The following is an 8,691-nucleotide window of genomic DNA, read 5'->3' as shown; positions in this document are numbered from 1 at the left end:
TTTACACTAACAGCAGTGAACAATTTTGGAAAGAAAATTTGTAAATTTTAAAACTTATCCTTCCAAAACGTGAAATGTAAAATTTCAGTGCATTATTCAATATTCAGTGTGGCCCCTTCGGTAAATGGTCGGCGTCGCGGCCTTCGATTCAGGCAGTTCCGGCTTCAATTCCCGTCCGGTTTGGGGATATTAGCCATATCTAGTTGATTCCTTTGGTTCGGATATTCGGTGTTTGTGTTTGTCTTAGTACACTTTTGTTCATAAACACGCAACACACCACACTACCAACCATCATAAATCCAAATGTGCGGTATAGTTTGCGGAACCGTGAAGCCACCACGTGGTAGAGAAAGATTAATTCTTATAACTTCATGAATCCATTGAATACGAGGGTATATATTGATCAAACTGCTGTAAAACCTTATGAGTAGGGCAGTGAACGTATTTACATAAACGTCTGTCGCTCTCCATTCTGTAGATATGGTCATAGAATTCCAGTCATTTCTTGCGCACGGCATCATTGAACCTGTCAGTTAATTAGTAAAGGAAAGCTGTTTTTCTCTTAATCCACATTCCATTTTCTCTCGTGGGGTGATCAATTTTCCGGAGAATTTTCCTTTCTTGCTTTTCAATTTTTGTAATTTTGGAGTGAACTCCAAGGGATATGGTTTCTGAGGCGTATACAGCTTTTGGAAAAACAACTTTCTTTTAATGTCGTAATTTTGAATTTCAAGATATGACTCTCTTGTTGTAGTTATTATTATTATTATTATTATTATTATTATTATTATTATTATTATTATTATTATTATTATTATTATTATTATTATTATTATTATTATTATTATTATTATTGTACCGGGCGGTACACCTCCACTCCGCTAATTTAAAATGTGCGCCAGTTGAAACTCCTCTGCTGGAGGAACTCTGAACTTTACCTACGCTATTAATTCTCTACTTTCTCAGAAGATGTCACCACGTGGAAAATTTTGAGTTTTTGAACTGTGTCATTTTTGATGTGGTTTTGTTTCACTTGAAGTAAGAAGTGTGAACTTTCTCTTCTAGAGGACACTACTGAAGATCAACAATAGTGCAACCTAGTGAGGAGTCAAAGAACTATTTTTTTGGAGAAAATTTAATTTCAAGAGTTTGTTCTTTGTTAAATTTCTTTCTGTCATTGTTTAAGTTGGCAATATTTACCCCTTTCTTCCCCTTGTTATGAATGTAACCAATCCCGAATTTCTTTAATTAATTTCTGACCAATCAGGGGTATCTTCCCCCAACTTGAATCTGTTGCGGGGTCCTATCCAATAAAAACGTTGAGGGAGGGTGTTTTCATTCCCCTAACGCCTAGAACCTTCCGCGAGAGGATATAAACTGCTGATTTTAGGGTCTCCGGGCCACTTCTGTTCGATCTTTCAGTGTATTAAGTACATAGCAGGAGGCGGGAAGCGCCTCTTTCTTCGGCAGCGGTCAACAATAAGGTAATGGCCGATTAATAAATTCATTCTTTTCTTGCTCAGCAGTTTAACTTTCGGGGCGGGTGCGAAGCGTTCTACCATGTAACCTTTTCCTAAAATGTAACTACTCTTTTCCTCTATTCTCTTGTAAAGCTACATACTGGGATAGAGAGTGCTAACCCTCTCGAGCTCCCACTCATATTGTTTTGAGGTGAACTTATTTTTCTCAACCTATTCTTCGATAACGTAAAACAAATTGTTCTTTTCTAAGTCACCTCTGTAGTATGGGATTAGCCCTTGCATCAGTGGCCTAAGAGCCAAAGTAGGTCTTAAAATCAAAGTGTATTAGGAGTGCAAGTTCGCCTCCTCTCAAATTGTTTTAGAGGTCATTTAATTAAACCGCTTTTCATTTAATAGACCTCAGTAGATTGGGTATTTTACCCCTGTGTTTATGTCCGTTGAGGACAACTTGAAGGTGGAGTTTGGTGTGGCCTGGGAGAGGCTTAAATTAAAGAGCGAGTGGCTCTTTTGGAAACGGAGTGTTGTGTGCCTCGAGGAGGCTTTACTGTGTAATTTGGAGCAAGTGCTCCAGGGTTTGATTGGGGTCTTCTGCCCCTTTGTTAAAATTTGTATATCGGAAAGTTGGGCTAGTTGCTCAAGAATTGTCAACTCAGGGCTCGAAGCCCAAACTCTGTAACCCCTGTAATTGTACATTTCAAATTGTGTTTCGGCTACTAAGTACCTGTTCTTTGTTATTACTTAATATTGAAAAGAAAATATAACCTTGTTAAATTTTACATTAACTTTGATTCCGTAGTTTGAGACCCATTCACGCCCGCACCTTCTTACACCTCTACCTACCACCAAAAACGGTAACAAGTGGTAGCAGAGCGTGGTTGAATGGGTCTCAATTTAGCCCCTTTTGACGGCAACACATTGTTTTGATCCGAACTCTAACCATTTTCTCAGTTGCTGGAATTTTTTTTTGACTTGTTCAAAATTGTTCTGTTATCATGCCAGGCCCTCGCGATGTTCTCCATCTTAATTATTTGCGCAAAGAGGAGTTGATCTATGTATTAACTATCAGAAATGTGCAATCTGGAGGCACGGTTGCAGTAGACACTAACAAGCTTAGAGAGTCCCTTGATTTGCCCATTTCCATCCCCAATTTGGGAGAGAAAGAAATTGATGACTCTCTTTCCACGATCGTGGAGAATATTACTGGGCTAGCTTCTGTAGTTAGTTTTTTTGATGAAAATGATCCGTCTCCTAATCAAATTAAGCGCGTGCAAGGCAGGCTATATCATTTTTCGAATAGGGTTAACGATCTGTTGTCTCTAAAACTGAATGACGTTCAGAGGAAGGAAGCTAGTACGCTCCTGGAAAATATTTCCGAATTATCTAGTAAGGTCACTCTATTGTTAACTGGGGAAGTTCCTCCCAAATCTGATCAACCCACCATAGTGAATGCAGGTAGTGAGGAAGCGCCTCCCAAGGGAGAAGTTAATAGGATAACCGTTGCTGCTCAAACTATCCCTGCCCCATTGGACAACGAATCTGAACGTCGTGCATCATTGAGTAACATCCGTTCTGAATTAACTTCCTTGCCACTTAAACCTTTACCCACCATGTCACCCGGATTCAGCAGCTTGCCTCATCCATTGGCAATGTTGCTCAGAGGTATATCCAAGTTTTCTGTTAATACCACCAGTGACGTAATTTCATTTTTAAGATTTCTAGTGGAATTTCAGGATCATGCCCTCGTGTTTTCTCTTTCTCCATGTCAAATTTTGCAAATCATCTATCCCTATGCAATTGGCATTCTCTCCGACAAAATAGTAAGAGCCATAGCTGAACAGTCATCCATCGAAGATTTTCATGCACATCTACTTGCAAATTTTATTCCTGCCCGCGCTAGGTCATCTCTGATTCAGAAATACTATTACCGAGTACAGAGGTTGGATGAAAACTTGGCTGATTTCATACAGGACATTAAGTTTTATACTAGGGTGTTTGCCCTTCATTTTCCTGAAGATCAAATTGTACAGGCTATTGTAGAGGGAATTTCTCCTTCCTATAGGTCATATTTGTGTTTCGCGGCGTGCCCGCAAACTTTCTCTGAACTTGAAGCATTGGCCGTTTCAGCGGAAGGAGTTAGATACGCCGATTCTTTGCGTGTCGCGAAAGAACCCCCGCCTTCCTTTAGTAACACTCGGCCTCCACATCGCCGACCAGTCAATCCCCGTAAATGTTATGCTTGCGGGTCGCCTGATCATCTGCGCAACAAGTGTCCACTGATCAAGTCAAGTGGGACGAGGAATGGAGCCGGGTCATCACCAGGCTGTTTTAAGTGTGGGGCCTTCTCACATATCGCCAAGAATTGCCCAAACTCGAATAGCACCCCCTCCTGCTCAACTTCTGGTGCAAATTCCACCTACGCCAATAACAAAAAGTGACTGGTGGCTTCGGCTGAGTCGACTAATCCATCTTCCCGAGACTCAGCCCCTGGTAAACAGGTTGTAAATTCAGAGGACGATCAGCCTTCAAATTCATCTTTTGAATGCCCTAAAGAATGTCTTAGGATTGCGGCGGATACCCCCGCACCTGTTCCTTTTCTTAAGATTGAGTTAAATAACGAGCCTATAACAGCTCTCTTAGATTCAGGCAGTGTTTGTTCGATTATTTCGGCTGAATGGTATTCTAAATTGAAAACGGTTTGTAAACTACCTGTCTATGACTCTTCTCCTGTTAAATATGTTTCGGCTAATTCATCTCCATTAGAAATTCTAGGTTCCTTACTGGTCAAAATTCGTGTTTTTAAGTTTACATGGAAAGTTAAATTGTTTGTGGCCAAGCAATTGTCTTGCCCCATTATATTGGGAGCGGACTTTATTTCTCACACTGGTCTTGTGCTCGATCTCCAGTCTAGGTCGTGCACATTCAAATTTGCTTCTAATTGTAAAATCCCACTATTAAAGTGTAATTCTGTGTCATGTTCTTCTATTTCGCCTACCCAGGATGAGATGTTGTTAGACCTTAGACATCTACCTGAGGAGCAGGCTGATAGTATTCGCAAACTGTGTCAGTCGTTTCCCGAGGTGTTCTCTGATACTCTTGGTGTTACTGACCTTATTGAATACAAAATTGAAGTCACGGATTCGATTCCTGTCCGTTTTCCACCTTATAGGCTATCTCCTCCTAAAATGAAGGCTCTGAAAGAAATTATCGATCAGATGTTGAAGGATGGTATTATTAGGCCCTCTAAGTCGGCGTATTCATCGCCTATTTTTCTAGTCCCGAAACCCCAAGGAGGCTTCAGGCCTGTCATTGATTACAGGGCTCTCAATCGGAAGGTGGTGTTGCAATCTGTGCCCCTTCCTGACCTGCATTCTTGTTTTTCATGGTTTCGTAAGGCCAAGTTCTTCACCATCTTGGACTTGAATCAGGCCTATAATCAAATTCCCCTTGCCGAAGAGTCTAAACATCTTACAGCGTTTGCTACGGACTGGAATTTATACGAATACAACCGCGTGCCTTTCGGGCTCCCCACCGGAGCAGCTGTACTCACTAGGCTACTAGATAGGGTATTCTCCGACATCAAATTTGAGTACTTATATCACTACTTGGATGATGTCGTCGTATTTTCAGAGACTTTTGAAGAACATCTAGATCATCTGCGAGAAGTTCTCGATCGCCTTCGTAAGGCTGGGTTAACTGTTAAGTTGTCCAAGGTTGCCTTTGCTAAGCCCTCTATGTCATTCCTAGGGCATATTGTGTCACCTGATGGTGTAGCAGTCGATCATTCTAGAACACAGGCCATCCGTGATTTTAAACCTCCCAAGGACATTAAAGGTATCGCCAGGTTCATTGGTATGGTGAATTTCTTCAGAAAGTTCATTCCTAACTTTGCTAATAGAGCGGCGCCCTTAAACCTTCTTCGTAGGAAAGGCATCAAATTCGAGTGGGGACCTTCTCAACAAGCCGCTTTTGAAGATCTGAAATTAGCTCTCTGTAATGCCCCTGTCCTTGCTATGCCTGATTTCTCAAAGAAATTCATTGTCCAAACGGACGCGTCATCGTCAGCTGTAGCTGCAGTCCTTCTTCAAGAGACTGAACTAGGGAGGCGACCCATAGCCTATGCATCTAGGACTCTATCGGCTCAAGAAGCCAAGTACTCCATATATGAGCTCGAAGGGTTGGCAGTCTTATTTGCCTTAGAAAAGTTCCGTCTCTATCTGGAACATGTCAAATTCGACCTGGAGACAGATAATCAAGCCTTAAGCTGGGTCTTAGGTAGGCCGCGTCGTACTGGTCGTATAGCCCGCTGGGCTATTCGTATTTCCGCCTTCCAGTTTGATGTTAGACATATCAGAGGTACCGAAAATGTTGTTGCTGATGGACTCAGCCGTATGTTTCATAACGACGTCGAGACCCACGAACCGGTCGACAATTCATCACCTTCCGAGTCCATACTATCTGGGGTTAATGCCATCCTAACAGATGCTCCCATGCTTTTTAGGGATATCGAGAAATACCAACGTGAAGATCCGACGCTGGCTCCGATAATGGAAACCCTTTCTTCTGGGGAACATGTTGTCCCTTATGTTCTGAGGAATGGTGTTTTATGTTGCCCTTCGAGGCATGACAAGATGATGAAAGTTGTCGTTCCAGCTGTTCTGGTGCCTATGATCTTCAAATACTATCATGAGACCCCATTGGGGGGGCATTTTGGAATCTTTAAAACCCGTGAAAAGATTCGTGAAAGGTTCATCTGGAAAGGTATGGACGGTGAAATTCGGGAACTTGTAAAAGCTTGTAAATCGTGTTTGCTCAGTAAACCCACCATGTCCACTAAAGTAGGCCTTTTGTCGTCTCATCAAGCGTCGCGCCCCATGGAACGCCTGTATATTGATTATGTAGGACCCTTCCCCCAGTCGAAGGGAAATGCCAACAAATTCATCCTTGTATGTGTAGATGGTTTTACCAGATTTTCTTGGTTATTTCCGACTAAGCTGGCTACCGCTCAGTCCACCATTACCTGTCTAAATTCTATTTTTGCTACTTTTGGTCCGTGCCAATATATTGTATCTGATAATGCTAAGGCGTTCACATCAAATCTTTTTCGTAAATTCTGTTTTGACTTGTCCATCTCTCATGTAACCACTTCTGCTTATTACCCTCAACCATCTCTGGCTGAACGGGTTAATCGTAATCTCAGGTCCGCACTTATCGCCTATCATCATGAAGATCCTTCCAGGTGGGACACGTCCCTGCATTGGTTAGCTTTTGCTTTGAATTCGGCGGTTCATGAATCTCATAAGTTCACTCCAGCTTCCTTGATGTTCAAGTTTGTTCCCAACACGCCGCTCTCTAACCTCTGGTCTCTGAGTGACATTCTACCCGAGACAATAAATCCCGATAATATCAAAGATCTCTGGAAGAAGGCTAAAGCCAATCTTATGGTATCTCATGAAAAGGTTAGGGAAAAGTATGATCGTGGACGGAGACCCTCCCCTTTGAAGGTAGGTGACCAGGTGATGGTCAAGAATTTTGTTCCCGCGGGCAAGCTTGCCCCCAGATTTCATGGGCCTTGTATCATTCTCGATTTTCTTACGCCAGTTACGTTGTTAGTAAGCAATCCAGCCACCGAGAGGATATTTAGGGTTCACCTGTCACAGGTGAAACCAGTGTAAATTTTGTGTCAACTTGCTTCATATAATTTGAAAGGAATATGAGGGTTATATTTTTTTTTGAGTTCCACTCTTAAGGCATTCTGCTCCTTCTATTTTATTTTAGATGTAAGCATTTCTTGTAAACCTCCCCCGATTTTTAAACTGCCATCCTGTCCTTGTCACGGCCATTACCACGCTCCCGTCTCCTGCTCCACTACACACAGTGGCTGGCTTAGATGAAACGCCATGGATATCTCCACGCCGCTGGCCCCTCAATCTCTCTACATGCCTGTGCCCTCAAAAGATACATGATGGTCCAACACAATTCTGCCGCCTCGTTTTAATGTTTCAGTGCCCCCGCAGCCGCGCGGCGCCGTGCGGCAACTGGGCCCGAGGACGGGCCCCCTCGGCCCCAGCGAGGACGACATGTGCACGGCGAGCCGGAGCTCTCCTCCCGGCCAAGGCTGATGTGCGGCGCACGACCTGCTACTTGCCCGCAGCCTGTATATGTTCACCGCGGGCGCGGCGTGTTTCAACACCTCTGCTCCCCTCATAGTGCGGGCGAGCGGTATCTCAGGGTACTTGAGGGGTCCGAGCGGCTTCCTTTGGACGCAAGCTGTAACGGCCGGTCTGGCCATCCAACTTAGCCTACATCAACTACATAGACATTCCTGTTCAACCTTAATACCGTTTCATGGGAATTCAACAGCAATATTTGTTGGACATTGCAAAAATTTTCATCACTTTTAAGTATTAAAAGTTTATCCTCTGAATTCTACTTCTACAAACTTAAAAACTATTCTTCATCTGCAACAACAAAATTTTGAAACTAGAACAAATCAAATTAAGAAAATATCATAAATGCTTCGGCAATCTATCTTCATATTCACATCATAACTTGGAACTTGTTTCAAACTGACTTCATGTGTCATCCCTGGAGGAACTTTTGGGGGGGGAGGTCTGTACCGGGCGGTACACCTCCACTCCGCTAATTTAAAATGTGCGCCAGTTGAAACTCCTCTGCTGGAGGAACTCTGAACTTTATCTACGCTATTAATTCTCTACTTTCTCAGAAGATGTCACCACGTGGAAAATGTTGAGTTTTTGAACTGTGTCATTTTTGATGTGGTTTTGTTTCACTTGAAGTAAGAAGTGTGAACTTTCTCTTCTAGAGGACACTACTGAAGATCAACAATAGTGCAACCTAGTGAGGAGTCGAAGAACTATTTTTTTGGAGAAAATTTAATTTCAAGAGTTTGTTCTTTGTTAAATTTCTTTCTGTCATTGTTTAAGTTGGCAATATTTACCCCTTTCTTCCCCTTGTTATGAATGTAACCAATCCCGAATTTCTTTAAATAATTTCTGACCAATCAGGGGTATCTTCCCCCAACTTGAATCTGTTGCGGGGTCCTATCCAATAAAAACGTTGAGGGAGGGTGTTTTCATTCCCCTAACGCCTAGAACCTTCCGCGAGAGGATATAAACTGCTGATTTTAGGGTCTCCGGGCCACTTCTGTTCGATCTTTCAGTGTATTAAGTACATAGCAGGAGGCGGGAAG

The sequence above is a fragment of the Anabrus simplex genome, chromosome 3 (genome assembly GCF_040414725.1).
Source record: "Anabrus simplex isolate iqAnaSimp1 chromosome 3, ASM4041472v1, whole genome shotgun sequence".
NCBI classification, from domain to species: Eukaryota; Metazoa; Arthropoda; class Insecta; order Orthoptera; family Tettigoniidae; genus Anabrus; species Anabrus simplex.
This window is presented reverse-complemented; position numbering follows the sequence as displayed.